At 46.2% G+C, this 15,212-nt stretch overlaps 1 pseudogene across 1 annotated transcript; it reads right to left on the reverse strand.

The window, feature by feature from the left end:
* Positions 1-733: 733 nt before the first annotated feature.
* LOC125553245 (F-box/FBD/LRR-repeat protein At1g13570-like) lies at positions 734-6,045 on the reverse strand (annotated as a pseudogene). The gene is made up of 8 exons (XR_015601857.1): positions 5,804-6,045; positions 5,244-5,582; positions 4,348-5,164; positions 4,119-4,262; positions 2,754-3,706; positions 2,165-2,272; positions 1,153-1,603; positions 734-1,012 (listed from the first exon to the last, which is right to left on the reverse strand). The product of XR_015601857.1 is annotated as an F-box/FBD/LRR-repeat protein At1g13570-like (transcript).
* Positions 6,046-15,212: the final 9,167 nt, after the last annotated feature.

Genomic DNA, 15,212 nt, shown 5'->3' on the forward strand with positions numbered 1-15,212 from the left:
GGGACGAGCGGGGCAGCATGATGGTGGTGGACGTGCCGGCCCACCTCCAGCGCCAGGACGCGGTCGACATAGATGAGTTTCTGAGATCACGAGGTGCGACTCCCGCGGCGCTGCGACGAGGTCCCGTCCTCAACCACATCCTCACCGGTGCCGGTGGGCAATGGCGCTGCTGATTCTTGCACTTGTGTTTGCTCTGTTGCCTGGCTCTCGCCTCTGGCCGCAATTGCATATTGAGCTGCTGTAGAAACTTGTTTTGCTCTGTTGCCTGGTTGCAGTTTCAGCTGCAGAAACTGAACCAAAGCTGGTTTGTTGCTTAGTTTCAGACTCAGTTTCATATTGCTGCATGCATAAACTGAACCAAGATGGTGCGTTGCGGCTTGGTGTCGAATCATGTTGCTGCATGCATAAGCTCAACTGAATCAAATTGGTCTGTTGCTTACTTTCGATCCGACTGAACTTGACCAAATTGGTTTGTTGCTTAGTTTCAATCTGTCGTTATGATCACGGATTTTTGTTATGCGTCATTTTGTTTCTCGGCATTGCATGAGATCTTTGTGTCAAAAGCGCTGTCCTTATGATTGTTGTTTTGCGTTTCTCGAAACGGTATTATATCTTTGTGTCAAAAACAAGCACCAAAACCACTCTAGGTATACAACAGTCCTGAATCATGCCCTGCCGATTCCGTTTTCAGTACTTAGCCTCCATCAAAAAAAACAGGGTATTCTTTCATATGCTGGAAATTGGAAACCTTGATGTCCATTAAAAGCACTTTTGCATTCAGGTAGATCATACACAGAACAACGCACATCCGATCAAGTGGAACATAATATAAGTCATCATCTATTTCAAGGTGAGCAGCGAGCTATCAAATATCGACTGTCAAGTTAATGGAAGGCTCCTCAAACACCCCGCTCGACCTCATTCGACAACCTGTGACTGCTGCACGGAATCCTTCAGAACTTCAGTGATCAACTTACTGTACCTCTCAGCCGCCTTCTTTTCCATGCAAGTCCTGATAACAGGAGACCGAGAAATGTTAAGCCGCTTGGTGTACAATATCATCACTTCCCTTATTATGATGGTGTACATGTTATTAAAGTAGCAAAAACCTGACATAATTCGATAACAGCATTACATATTAATTTTCCTCACCTTCAGCATGTTCCATGTCTTACAACCTACTCCCTCTGTACCGTAATAGTAGTTGCTGGGGGGATTCTCCGACCAGATGAAAAGCTAGGAAAGTACAGAACTACCCCTAATCTGAAATCATCGTCTTCCTCCATCAGCCCCTCCGCCAGGCTCCTCCTTGTCGCCCCTGCTCCACCCCTCCGCCAGGCTCCTCCTCGTCGCCCCTGCTCCACCCCTCCGCCAGGCTCCTCCTCGTCGCCCCTGCTCCTCCCCGTCGCCCATCCATCACCTGCCCCAAGCGCTACCAGATCCATCACCACGTTGAGCAGCAGATCATCAGCACGTCCCGGGAGAAGCAGCAGCACCTTGTTGAGCAGCAGATCATCAGCATCATCTGCGGTTGGATCAGCGCAGCAGAGCATCAGGTCATCGCCATGACTTGACCAGCAACATCTCCGGTTGATCATCAGATCTTGCAGCGAGCATGAGCATGTGTTAACAGGATCATAAGCATGTGTATGAGTAAAATGACAGAGGATAAGCATGTGTAACAGAATCTACAGTAGATGTACTGAAAAATGAGTACAGTAGACATCACCATTTGTAACTACAGTACTCCTTTCATTTGTTTGAAATTTTCAGTAGATGTCACACTAGCATGATGAAATTTTCAGTTAAAACCATTTGTTTGAAAAAGGAGTACAGAATTTGTTTGTAACCATTGACAGAGGAGTAGTTTCAGAAAAACTTAACTGAAAACACTAGCATTTGTTAGCATTATCATTTGATCATTAGCATTATCATTACAAACACTAGCATTTGTAAGGTTCCAAGTAGAACTCCAAAAAACCATTAGAAACACCGCAAGTTCATCAAATTATTGCTTATGCTAGTAGACTAGTACTCCAGCCATGTGTACTAGACTAGTACTTCTGAAAGCAATGGCAGGCAGCAATTTCCATGCATGAAAAGGGAAAGAAGTACTCCTACATTGAGAGAGAGAGAGAGAGAGAGGGAGAGAGAGAGAGCTGACCAGCCTTTGCAGGGACAGCACTCCAGCAGCCAAGGCCATGCTTGAGGATGTAGTCCCTCAGTCTCTGGTCCTCCTCAGGATACCATAGCCCCTTCCTGAAAAAGTTAACTGAAAACACTAGCATTTGTTAGCATTACCATTTCAGTTAACTTTATTGAAAATTAGTGTAAGGGATTCATTAACTGAAAATATTTGTTAGCGTTATCATTTGATCATATTCACTTAACTTTAACTGAAAATTTTCAGTTAAAGTTAACTGAATATTTTCATTTAACTGTTTTTTTATTTCCAGTTAACTTTAACTGAAACTGAAAATTTTCAATTAAAGTTACTCCAAGCAAGTCCTACACTAAATTACTCCAAGCTACTCCATTTTAAGCACAGAATCAAGTGCACAGAGTTAAGCAATATTACTCTGCATCAGTTAACTAGTTTCAGTTAACTCCACATCAGCAACTCAAGTTTAAGTTAACAAGACCAATATTACTATCTTGTATTTCTATGACATGAAAATCATACAAAATGTATCAGTTTAAGATTCAATTCAACGGATACACTAGGAAAAATGATGAGGTAAATTAAAAATTACCTTAAGTCCAGGAGCAGCAGCTCAGCTCTGCAGCTGCGTGCTTGCCTGAGTAGGTAAGCAGCGAGCTCGACCAGCGGAGGCAGCTGCTGGCGCCCGGTGCACAGGCCAGCAGGAGCTAGCAGAGGAGAGCACAACCGGTAACCAGAGGAACAACAGCCCGTAAACCAAGAGGAATAAAAATAGAAGAATTATACAGAAGCAAGCAGTTACTCGTTAGGCGGGAATGCTTTGGACGATCGGATAACACCCAGCGCCACACCTGGTAGCACAGGGGAGACGGCGAGGTGAAAAAAAACTAAAACAACTAGGGCTGCGTGCCTGCTAAAAAAGAGAAGGCCCCATGTGTCCATACATGTCATGCAGGGAGGAAGCATATACGCAATCCAAAATGGGGTGAAAACGTGGAACTCCGAGGTTAATAGAGTTGTACGCAACGAGTACTGTAGAGGAGGGCAAATAGCGGATTTATGCAAAGGGAAGCATGTTCATTCAATATTATAATGGACCGTGCAAAACCAAATCACAATGCACAAGTGCACATAGTAGTGACCAATGCAGACATGTTTAAAGATGCCGCCGCATTGGATTTTCAATCCCTAGCTAGAGATACAATGTACATCCCTATACCAACAAATCCTTTAAAGTAATATTAGGGTGCACTTGGACGAAATCTTCCCTTCAAGATACCTTCTAGCAGTTCTATGGACTACGTCAACAACCGTTTTCGTGGCCCTTCCATGGCCTTCTAGGGGATATTTGTCTGAATGATCTATACTTAAAATCTCCAGTGCAGGGGAATTTTCCACCATGTGTGAAAGGAACTCAACTTGACCGATGCATGCTTTAAATCCTGTAACATACAAACTCTTTAAGTTGTTGAACAGACGCTCCGGTAGCTTCCTGATAGGTTCATCAGATTCTTGTACCGAATGCACGTAACTAGGGAAATGAAACTGCAAGTTTAAACCAAAAACCATGGTAAAAAAAATTAGTTTGAACCAAAAATGAAGTATGATTTGAAGGATTGTGAGTATTACTGAAAGTCAAGAACACAATGTGAGTACGTGAGCAAGTCTTAAACAGACTTTTGTCAAATTGTCATTTTATTTCTTGAAAGATTCATATTGAATAAAAAAACTAGTTGCTTCCAAACAAAGAGAGTGCTAAAACAAACAACAAGTAAGTTTAGCAGTCTATATCCATCCATCACTTCCAGGACAGCATATGCAATAAAAGAAACTGTCCAGCACAGCACTTCTCATCACATATTATACTCGAACGTGCCTCTAAGTTGACAGCATGATAGTTGGCATAATGAGACATCCAATGCGTTGAAAGAAGCTGTAATGCAATATGAGTACTTACGTGCAGCTCTAACTTCTTGATGAAAGGAGCAGACCTCACAAAAGAGACCAAAGATAATATATTGAATTCTTGGATATAGACCAACCTCAACTGTAAACACGTCATCCGAGAAAACTTGCATCGGTAATGCATCAAACAGGGAATCTGAAAGATAGATAACCAAAGGTCATGATCAGTCATGTGATATTATAGGATAATCCATGACTTAAAGGAAGGTATAAGAGCGAACCTTTGGAGGTTCACAGGCCGTATCGAGGGTCAGATGTTGCACATTTATAAGCACATTAGCAAGAACAGTAATAGTGTGCTCGAGCGTGTCTCCATAATACCATATGTTTGCACATTTCAGTTCCGATGATTTACTGAGGTCAATAGGCACCGCCAGTCCTCTGTATTCGAAAGTCGCAAGGTTCACGGCATGGAATGCTATATTTGTTAATCTGCAGGAAGCAATTTTCAAGTATAGCAGGTGAGGCAGTGGGCCGTTAACCTTTGTTACAGCAGTTTGACAACATATGTTCAATTTCCTTCCCATTGACACTCACTATGCTCAGGTCAAGCTTCCTTAGGTTAGGGAAACCACTAAAATGCATTGGTGGCTGGAGATCTACAAAGCTAAGATGAAGTTTCTGTAGACAGTGTATACTGTCCTCGTCTAAAAGCTCAAATGGAAATTTGTACCGATCATGACAACCTGGAGGTTGACGCTGTTCTCGTGCTAAATCAAAAACTAGTGCCTTTGCCCGCGATGATACAGCAAAACGAACCCAATTATCAAGATGTTCAACCAACATCCGGTTCAACTCAATTTTGATTTCAAGCTCTTCAACCAACTTGCCACTGCACTGTCCCAGGACTCTATTAACAATGTGACTGAACACTAGATTATACACTCTTTTCTCATAATTATTCTTGCCACGTATTGTATTTCCATCAAAACTCAGTTTAGGACAAACTGTCCACAAGTATCTCCATTTCCTTGATACGGCACTGGTTCTTACAGCCTCTTCCAGAGACAACTTTGACAAAACTGTGCATAACACGTCCTGCAGAACAAAAAATATATTGTAGTTTAGTAATCTCCAACCAAGAGACTGGCTGGAGCACGAGATTTTAGCATAGTACCTCTGGAAGGTCTCCAAGCAGATCAACCGGCGGTTCCTCTCCATCGGTTGGTTCGTGCCGGAGGTAGTCGGACAGAACTCCACAGATGAGAATAGCACACAGATTAAATCGACCGTTCACTGCTATTCCCTTGGCATGGATTGCTCCGCAGATGAGAATGGTCAGCAGTTGAAACCGGCCGTTTGCTATCAGCTTTCGATCGAACACTTCATATCGTATTATGTGCTCTGATATAGCTCTGAAAGCCAGAATGGTGAATGGCTCAATTCGATGGCTTGATATCCTTGGATGGCAATGATCCACTGTACTTATACCAGGCACGAAGTTCCCCATTGTGAACTGCAATGAAGTGCAAGGAGGAACCCAGTTAAAGTATTTTTTTTCCCAAACAAATATTCATCAGAAATCAAGCCCCCATCACCACCAAAAAACGAAGGAAAAAAAAACTGTTTCCTTTGGTGGGGAGGGACATGGGCAGATCCAGATGTTGTGCACCCAGAATATCTCGAGGGCAGCAATGGATTTTAAGTAATCATGGTTGGATGAGAGTGTGCTCATACCTCAGAAACCAACCGGTGGCCGGAATTGCGGAGCCGGAAGGTCGAACTGGAACGGGAACGGGAACGGCGGCCCGTGAAAGGCGGAGGGGTTGGGCTGGTCGCCGCGGAGGAGAAGAGGTAGGGCGCCGGCAGCGCTGGGTCGCTCGGACTGAGTACGGCGAGGGCTCGGGAAGGAAGGCCGGCGGATAGGAAAACGATGGGGATTTCTGATGGCACTTCTTTTCCGTTTATTTCTAGCAGCGTATTATTGGTGTGGAATTAGGCACAAATTCGAAAAGAAGTCCAAATTTGTGTCCACCTTAATTTCAAAGTCCTCCTCTTCTCCGGAGCTTCCGATAACGCTAATTGCTGAACATTCACCGACAAAGAACCCCTAGCAAACTCCCTCGCGGTCGTTTGATTTGATTGAGATCAAATAATGACCGTTTTAAAAAAAAAGACTTCTCTAGAAAAGAATTACCATGAGAAATTGTCACCTCTACAACTAAAATTGCCATAGAAGACGTTCGCAGTAGCCACCCTCCTAGCGAACATTCACCTGATAAGAAGGTCCTTTGTTTAAAGTTAATCACATCTTTTCTGAAAGTAGGCACCTACTAAATCTTTATTATATAGGGCAAAATGTAACTCCACAAAAACAATGTTTCCGCCGCTTGCACCGGCCTCCTCTCACAAGCATAGCAATCGTTCCTCGCTCCTATCTTTTGATGATTAATACACCGCTGCCGATGTTACGGCCTACGAGAAGTCGTGTAAAGACAACAGAGGGAAGGTTGATGCCTGAAGGGATCTCAATAGCGATAATAGTGACACAGTGGGTTTATCTTAGATGCGTAAAAGGCATACATCATGCCTTGGAGTTCTATCAATGGAATGATTACAATGAGGTGGCACCAATCTACTGAGATCGAAGTTATGGGCCTCCAGAAACTAGATATTGTTTGACGGAAGGGCCGCCTACCCTTTGTATGGGTTGACCTGTGTCGGTAAATGACATGGATGATTGTGGAGACGGTCGTTGCTAAAAGTGTTCTGACGCTTTCATTTCAAGCATGTAGTGTTTTGGGATAGCGGCCTGATGGAGGTTAGCATCCACCTCTGCTCTTTAAAATATGTTTACTGCCTTCTAATGATGTCTAAGAATTCTTGATCTGGCTGTAGACGAAGTGGTTTTATCTTCACTAGGTGCCCCCAGTTGAATTGCGTCTCTGAGAGAGACTGTCAGACGATGTGGGATTGTTAGACCTTCGCCTCCGTCTCATTGTGACAGCAAGAGTTCGCCAACGACATAGGAATCCTAGACCCAAAGGGTATATATTACATAGGAATCAAAATAAAAGGGCAGGAAATTAAATAGAGAACTAAATCATCGAGCAGGTGAAACAAAGATGACATGTGATGCTAGGAGTGCATGTGTTGCCCTAAAATGACAGTTGGAGTGTCGGATAAGTGGTGCTGAAGGTAGCAGCTCAGATCGCTACGACCATCACCAACAACCGAATCATTTTCCTAGTGGATAATCAAATGCTTACACAACCAGTAAATTCTAAATATCTTCTCCACAAACCTGGACACTGGCAGATAAGACATCAGCTTGCTTCCTTCTTTGCATCTACAGGCCCCATTCAGATTCAAGTTGTTCATATTCCTACAGAATCCAACAGAAGGGCTCACACTTGTGCAACTAGGGCTAATCTTATGAGGAGCGGTTTCACCTTCGAGCGCTCTCCGTCACCACCCTCCACTCCGACCCACCTGATGTTACCTCAGAGACCCCCCCTTTTGTCTAGGGATGCGCTGATCTATTCTGCTCTTGCGCGAGCATGTGGTCTGTTTAGGACATGTATTCTGTGAGGTTGATGTTGGAGTTTTTTGTGTTTGAGATATAGGTGTCGCCGGGTTTTCGCCCCATAGCAGGTGTCTTGTAGGCGAGTTCCTGTGGTGGGTTTTCCAGCGATGCGTTGAACTCGCTCTTCCCTTTCCCGCCTCTTTCTAGTTTTTTCTCTAGAACTTTGTATTTTCGTTATTCGGTTAATGGAAAGGGGTTATGCCCGGTTCAAAAAAAAGCCAGGGCAAATCTTATAGATACTCAATCCAGCCCCAATATGGTCCGTAATAGTACAACTCATTTAGAGCAACTCTAGCAGATCCCGCATCCGCCCCGACCCGCAAAATAACTGCCAAAATGCGGGTAGGGGCCGGAAAGCCTGCCCGACCAGACCCTGCATCCCGCCCCGGCCCGCAAAAAATTTTAGGGGGCGTGGCAAATTCCTGACCCCAATCCAGGAAAACGCGGGTTTCCCCCTCGCGGCCGCGGTGCCCTGCATCACAGAGAAGCAGTTGGCGGGAGGGACATTTCAGCCCTGCGCTCTTTTCCCCCTCCTTCCGCCATTGCCCGCCCTTGCTTCCGCCCGCCCGCCGCCGGTGATTCCGTCCATATCTGCGGGCGGAATCGCTCCGCGGGGCCGCCCCACACCCTCCCGCGCCGAGCCGCTGCACCGCCCCTCCGGATCCGACGAGAAGAGCCGCCCCCCGTCGCCGCCGCCGCTGGGGATCGACCATCGTCGAGCGCACCCCCCTCGTCGCCGCCCGGGATCACCCGCCACCGGTTAGTCTCTTTTTTGTGATTTTTGCGAGCTGTGTGGTAGATTGACGCGCCGGTGTGCGTGTAGATGGAGTTGACCCTGTGCGAGAAGTTCTTGCTATCTGATTCGTCCGATTCGGACGACTCGGATGTGGAGACCATGCTTGCGACCTTTCGGCAGCAAACATTAGTCATGGCGCTTGCCGTGAAGGAGCATGAAGACGAGTACCGGAAGAGGAGGCGAGGATCTACTGTCGGGCGTCTGTGCATTCCTCGGAATCGCCATCTTGGGAACGAGATGTTGATGCAAGATTATTTTGCGGAGAATCCTACATATCCTGCACACCTCTTCCGCATAAGGTACCGAATGCGCCGATCCCTCTTTGTGAAACTTGTTGAAGCTTGCGAGGCAAATTGCCGGTATTTTACTCAAAGAAGAAATGTCGTGAGCTTAAAGGGATTTAGTGCATATCAAAAAATCTCCGCAGCGATATGGGTGATTGCATATGGCGTTCCGGCTGACTATGCCGATGAGTATCTTCGCATTGGTGAAGATAGCACAATTGAGTCTGTGCGTAGATTTGCGAAAGTGATCGTCCGTGTCTTTGGTCCTGAGTATCTTCGGGCACCCAATGAAGATGACACAAAGAGATTGATGGCATCTAATGAAAGGAGAGGTTGGCCTGGCATGCTAGGTAGCATTGATTGTATGCATTGAAATTGGAAAAATTGCCCCAAGGCTTGGCAAGGAATGTATTGTGGCAAGTCTCGTGATGCAACAATTGTGCTAGAGGCCGTAGCATCCGAGGATTTATGGATTTAGCATTGCTTTTTTGGTATGCCGGGCACTCTCAATGATATCAATGTGTTGTAAAACTCTCATTTGTTTGCTAGGCTTGCTAGTGGTGATGCTCCTGCTTGCAACTACACTATCAATGGGCATGAATACACAAAGGGGTACTATCTTGCAGATGGTATATACCCTCCTTGGTGCACATTTGTCAAGAGCATCAAAGAACACAAAACAAAAAAACAATGTGAATTTGCAAGGGTGCAAGAGGCAACCCGAAAAGACATTGAAAGAGCATTCGGTGTTTTGCAATCTAGGTTTTCCATTGTGTGACGCCCCGAGACCGTTGCGCCAGGTGTCTTCCAGTTATGCGCGTTGTTGCCATGTCATTCGCTTGCGTGTTGCATCTTATCATGTCATCATGTGCATTGCATCATCATGTTTTCAAAACTTGCATCCGTCTGGGTTCCCCAGTTCCGTCCGTTGTCCGTTCCGAGCCCAACCACACTCGCACGCACCCGCGGCATGTCCGAATAGTATTTTTTTAAGTGGCCGGAAAATGTTCTCAGAATGGGATGGGATTTGGCGTGCGGTCTTTTTATGTTGTAGGTAGACCGTCTGCCAAGTTTCATCGCATTCGGAGTCCGTTTGACGCCCCAACGGATAACTATAGCGACAATATAGTCGGTCAAATCGTCGGACGTTTTCGGTCTCCGAAAACTGTTGCCGGGCTTTCCCTCTCTTTCCTCCTTAGACCGTCTACACAGTCCACTACCTACCGTCAGGCCCAACCTAACCTCTCTCGTCAGCCCGCGGCTCTCCTCCCGCGCGCGTCCAAGAAACTCCCCCGAACCCAACCCGGACAGTCGTCACCGTTGGATTCGGATCATCCCCGAACATCTATAAAGTATCATCGTTTTCTCGTTGGAGTCTCCTAACCTAATTATCTCGGACCGTCTGATTATGATCGGAGGGCCCGAGTAGCCCCTAAACTAATCTACCTGCTATATAAATAGACCCTAACCCTAGAATTTAGGAGCAATGTTCCATCCATCCCCTACCCGCCGTCACCTACCTACCTTCTTCCTCGGGATCTGTTCGATCCATCCACCAACCAACCCAATCCTTCTCTCGATCCCTTCGCTTTGCCGAGCCAGAGCGCTCTGCCTCGCGCGCACGATCCAAGGGAGGAGATCCTCCTTGCTCTCCCGTAGCCCCAAGCCTCCTCTTGATTCCGTTCCTCTGCCATCCATCGCCTACAGGAGCAAGGCCCTCGCGCCAGATCTCCCTTGCCTTCACCATCCCGCGAGCAGTAGCAAAAGGACCATGGTCGTCGTCCCGCTTCTTCGAGACCAGCCACTGCTGATTTGCATCCATGCTGCCTCCCATCGTCGACCGCAAGCCAGGAGCCTGAGCTCCTCCTCCCTGAGCTGCAGCCACCCCGCAACCATTCTGCCTCGCCGCCGCTGTACCTTGACTTCTTCATGCTGGACCTCCTCCTCCCGAGCGCCTTGGCCCGAGCACCACCACCCGACGACGGCTTCGCCGGAGCAGCGCCGCTGCATCAGGCCAGGGCCCTCGCCGCCTCCCCTTATTTCTCCTTCCTCCCTCTGTTTTCTCCCTCTCACACAGTTCTCTCCCTATCTCTGAACCTTCACAGGAACAATGGCACGCCGCCAGGAGCAGCGCCCGCTCGGTCCGTCTGCCTTGACCCACCTGTGTCCGCTCCATCCCTGCCATCCCATCGAAGTCCCCTGCCTCGCCGGACCCCGCTGCTGCCTTTTGATAACCCACAAGTATAGGGGATCGCAACTGCTTTCAAGGGTAGAGTATTCAACCCAAATTTATTGATTCGACACAAGGAGAGCCAAAGAATATACTCAAGTATTAGCAGCTGAGTTGTCAATTCAACCACACCTGGAAACTTAGTATCTGCAGCAAAGTGTTTAGAAGCAAAGTAATATGATAGTGGTGGTTGAAGGAAATATGCCCTAGAGGCAATAATAAAGTTATTATTTATTTCCTTATATCATGATAAAAGTTTATTATTCATGCTAGAATTGTATTAACCGGAAACATAATACATGTGTGAATACATAGACAAACAGAGTGTCACTAGTATGCCTCTACTAGACTAGCTTGTTAATCAAAGATGGTTATGTTTCCTAACCATGGACAAAGAGTTGTCATTTGATTAACATGATCACATCATTAGTTGAATGATCTGATTGACATGACCCATTCCATTAGCTTAGCACCCGATCGTATAGTATGTTGCTATTGCTTTCTTCATGACTTATACATGTTCCTATGACTATGAGATTATGCAACTCCCGTTTGCCAGAGGAACACTCTGTGTGCTACCAAACGTCACAACGTAACTGGGTGATTATAAAGGAGCTCTACAGGTGTCTCCAAAGGTACATGTTGGGTTGGCGTATTTCAAGATTAGGATTTGTCACTCCGATTGTCGGAGAGGTATCTGTGGGCCCTCTCGGTATGCACATCACTTAAGCCTTGCAAGAATTGCAACTAATGAGTTGGTTGCAGGATGATGTATTACAGAACGAGTAAAGAGACTTGCCGGTAACGAGATTGAACTAGGTATAGGATACCGACGATCGAATCTCGGGCAAGTAACATACCGATGACAAAGGGAACAACGTATGTTGTTATGCGGTCTGACCGATAAAAGATCTTCGTAGAATATGTAGGAGCCAATATGAGCATCCAGGTTCCGCTATTTGTTATTAACCGGAGACGTGTCTCGGTCATGTCTACATTGTTCTCGAACCCGTAGGGTCCGCACGCTTAAGGTTACGATGATAGTTATATTATGAGTTTATGCATTTTGATGTACCGAAGGTTGTTCGGAGTCCCGGATGTGATCACGGACATGACGAGGAGTCTCGAAATGGTCGAGACATAAAGATTGATATATTGGAAGCCTATGTTTGGATATCGGAAGTGTTCCGGGTGAAATCGGGATTTTACCGGAGTACCGGGAGGTTACCGGAACCCCCGGGAGGTATATGGGCCTTAGTGGAAGAAGAGAAGAGGCAGCTAGGGCTGGGCCGTGCGCCCCTCACCCCTAGTCCGAATAGGACAAGGAGAGAGGGGTCTGGCGCCCCCCCTCCTTCTCTCTCTCTCTTTTCCCACCCCACGAATCCTATTCCAACTAGGAAAGGGGGGGAGTCCTACTCCCAGAGGGAGTAGGACTCCTCCTGGCGCGCCACACCTTGGCCGGCCGGCCCCCCTCCCTTGAACCTTTATATACGGAGGCAGGGGCACCCCTAGAGACACAAGTTGATCCACGTGATCATATTCTTAGCCGTGTGCGGTGCCCCCTTCCACCATAGTCCTCGATAATATTGTAGCGGTGCTTAGGCGAAGCCCTGCGACGGTAGTACATCAAGATCGTCACCACGCCGTCGTGTTGACGGAACTCTTCCCCGACACTTTGCTGGATCAGAGTCCGGGGATCGTCATCGAGCTGAACGTGTGCTAGAACTCGGAGGTGCCGTAGTTTCGGTGCTTGATCGGTCGGGCCGTGGAGACGTACGATTACATCAACCAAACGCTTCCGTTGTCGATCTACAAGGGTACGTAGATCATACTCTCCCCTCTCGTTGCTGTGCATCACCATGATCTTGCGTGAGCGTAGGATTTTTTTTGAAATTACTATGAAACCCAACAGTGGCATCCGAGCCTAGGTTTTATATGTTGATGTTATATGCACGAGTAGAACACAAGTGAGTTGTGGGCGATATAAGTCATACTGCTTACCAGCATGTCATACTTTGGTTCGGCGGTATTGTTGGACGAAGCGGCCCGGACCGACATTACGCGTACGCTTACGCGAGACCGGTTCTCCCGACGTGCTTTGCACATAGGTGGCTTGCGGGTGACAGTTTCTCCAACTTTAGTTGAACCGAGTGTGGCTACGCCCGATCCTTGCGAAGGTTAAAACAGCACCAACTTGACAAACTATCGTTGTGGTTTTGACGCGTAGGTAAGATTGGTTCTTGCTTAAGCCCGTAGCAGCCACGTAAAACATGCAACAACAAAGTAGAGGACGTCTAACTTGTTTTTGCAGGGCATGTTGTGATGTGATATGGTCAAGACATGATGCTAAATTTTATTGTATGAGATGATCATGTTTTGTAACCGAGTTATCAGCAACTGGCAGGAGCCATATGGTTGTCGCTTTATTGTATCCAATGCAATCACGTTGTAATGCTTTACTTTATCACTAAGCGGTAGCGATAGTCGTGGAAGCATAAGATTGGCGAGACGACAACGATGCTACGATGGAGATCAAGGTGTCGCGCCGGTGACGATGGTGATCATGATGGTGCTTCGGAGATGGAGATCACAAGCACAAGATGATGGTGGCCATATCATATCACTTATATTGATTGCATGTGATGTTTATCTTTTATGCATCTTATCTTGCTTTGATTGACGGTAGCATTATAAGATGATCTCTCACTAAATTATCAAGAAGTGTTCTCCCTGAGTATGCACCGTTGCGAAAGTTCTTCGTGCTGAGACACCATGTGATGATCGGGTGTGATAGGCTCTACGTTCAAATACAACGGGTGCAAAACAGTTGCACACGCGGAATACTCAGGTTATACTTGACGAGCCAAGCATATACAGATATGGCCTCGGAACACGGAGACCGAAAGGTCGAGCGTGAATCATATAATAGATATGATCAACATAGTGATGTTCACCAATGAAACTACTCCATCTCACGTGATGATCGGACATGGTTTAGTTGATTTGGATCACGTAATCACTTAGAGGATTAGAGGGATGTCTATCTAAGTGGGAGTTCTTTAAGTAATATGATTAATTGAACCTAAATTTATCATGAACTTAGTACCTGATAGTATCTTGCTTGTTTATGTATGATTGTAGATAAATGGCCCGTGCTGTTGTTCCGTTGAATTTTAATGCGTTCCTTGAGAAAGCAAAGTTGAAAGATGATGGTAGCAATTACACGGACTGGGTCCGTAACTTGAGGATTATCCTCATTGCTGCACAGAAGAGTTACGTCCTGGAAGCACCGCTGGGTGCCAGGCCTGCTGCTGGAGCAACACCAGATGTTGTGAACGTCTGGTAGAGCAAAGCTGATGACTACTTGATAGTTCAGTGTGCCATGCTTTACGGCTTAGAACTGGGACTTCAACGACGTTTTGAACGTCATGGAGCATATGAGATGTTCCAGGAGTTGAAGTTAATATTTCAAGCAAATGCCCGGATTAAGAGATATGAAGTCTCCAATAAATTCTATAGCTGCAAGATGGAGGAGAACAGTTCTGTCAGTGAGCATATACTCAAAATGTCTGGGTATAATAATCACTTGATTCAAATGGGAGTTAATCTTCCAGATGATTGCGTCATTGACAGAATTCTCCAATCACTGCCACCAAGCTACAAGAGCTTCATGATGAACTATAATATGCAAGGGATGAATAAGACTATTCCCGAGCTCTTTGCAATGCTGAAATCTGCGGAGGTAGAAATCAAAAAGGAGCATCAAGTGTTGATGGTCAACAAGACCACTAGTTTCAAGAAAAAGGGCAAAGGGAAGAAGAAGGGGAACTTCAAGAAGAACAACAAGCAAGTTGTTGCTCAAGAGAAGAAACCCAAGTCTGGACCTAAGCCTGAAACTGAGTGCTTCTACTGCAAGCAGACTGGTCACTGGAAGCGGAACTGCCCCAAGTATTTGGCGGATAAGAAGGATGGCAAGGTGAACAAAGGTATATGTGATATACATGTTATTGATGTGTACCTTACTAATGCTCGCAGTAGCACCTGGGTATTTGATACTGGTTCTGTTGCTAATATTTGCAACTCGAAACAGGGACTACGGATTAAGCGAAGATTGGCTAAGGACGAGGTGACGATGCGCGTGGGAAACGGTTCCAAAGTCGATGTGATCGCGGTCGGCACGCTACCTCTACATCTACCTTCGGGATTAATATTAGACCTAAATAATTGTTATTTGGTGCCAGCGTTAAGCA

This window comes from Triticum urartu, chromosome 4A (genome assembly GCF_056163025.1).
Source record: "Triticum urartu cultivar PI428250 chromosome 4A, HENAU_Tu73, whole genome shotgun sequence".
Classification (NCBI taxonomy): domain Eukaryota; kingdom Viridiplantae; phylum Streptophyta; class Magnoliopsida; order Poales; family Poaceae; genus Triticum; species Triticum urartu.